The sequence below is a fragment of the Dendrobium catenatum genome, unplaced genomic scaffold (assembly GCF_001605985.2).
Source record: "Dendrobium catenatum unplaced genomic scaffold, ASM160598v2 fragScaff_scaffold_1520, whole genome shotgun sequence".
Taxonomy (NCBI): domain Eukaryota; kingdom Viridiplantae; phylum Streptophyta; class Magnoliopsida; order Asparagales; family Orchidaceae; genus Dendrobium; species Dendrobium catenatum.
In genome coordinates, this window is record NW_021319982.1 from 986,659 (window position 1) to 987,927 (window position 1,269).

Here is a 1,269-nt window from a genome sequence, read left to right on the forward strand (position 1 = left end):
GTCGAGTTCGAGTCGGGTTTTCGGGTCATGTCAAATATTAACACCCCTACTTAGAGGTAACCCAATTCAAATACTTTCTTACTGGTGAAATAAGTTCTTTTGCCCTAGAAATTTCAAAACAAGCAGGTAGGACTTCTACTAATTAATATCAAGAAAAAAGAACAATGAAAGACAAAGTTTAATAATATTTTAAAACTAATTCTCTTTCATTCATTTGAGTGTTAAGAAAATTCTCAATGATAGAGATTAAATCTTTGCATTTTAATTTTTCATGAAGATCCAATACACACAAATAATAATAAAAAAATCATATACTCCAGAAATTTTACATAGAAAGTCTGGAAAGTGAAAAAAAAAATCACAAAACTTAATCTGAACGAGATGATCCACTATAGATCTGCTCCAGAAGTCTGATCTCACCATCAATTGGAGAAGACGAGATTACAAATTAGTATTTTATAAATGTGACGGAGGATGCTGGAGATGCAATAGTTAGTTGATATTAGTTGGAAGATGATTGTTAGATAATATCAGTCAAGTGACAATGATCTAGAGATGATGATCAGATGACGACAATTAAGTGATAGAAGTTAGATAATGATAATCAATTGACAATAATTGGTAGTCAAATGACAACAATCGAGCGATATCGATTAAACAATGACAATCAAACAACATTAGTTGGTCTTCAAATGACGGTGGTCAAGTGATAACGATAAGATAATGGTAGTCAAGTGATGGTGGTCGAGTAATGACAATTAGACAATGACAGACATACAATAGAGTCCCGGAGATGGTTTTCAGATAATGGCAGTAGGTGATGCATGACGGTGGCGGGTTGTGATCATCGGTTTCAACTTCAAGTATAGCTCTATAATTCTTCAAATCTCCGAGCTCTCTCCCAACTCAAATCCAAGCACACTTTATGTAGAGAAAGAGGGTTTATTTATAATACTTTTAGAGTGAGTATTTGATTCATTTGGGCTCATATTAAATCACCATTCGTGTGGTTGGTTTCATCTTCTGAAGATGCTCAACTTTTGGTTTGATTTCGTTGAAATCAAATTGCGGATGATTCTGAGTTTAATTTTGAAAGTTTTGTATATAAACATTATGTCAAGATTTGTCTTGATCAAAGTAATTTTTCTTAAAATATATCAATAAGAAAATTATTATTGATACGGCATCACAAAATCATCTTGATCGGGCACGAATCTCGAGGCAAAAACTAATTGGAAGCTTCAAAAATTAATTTCAGGAGCATATGAA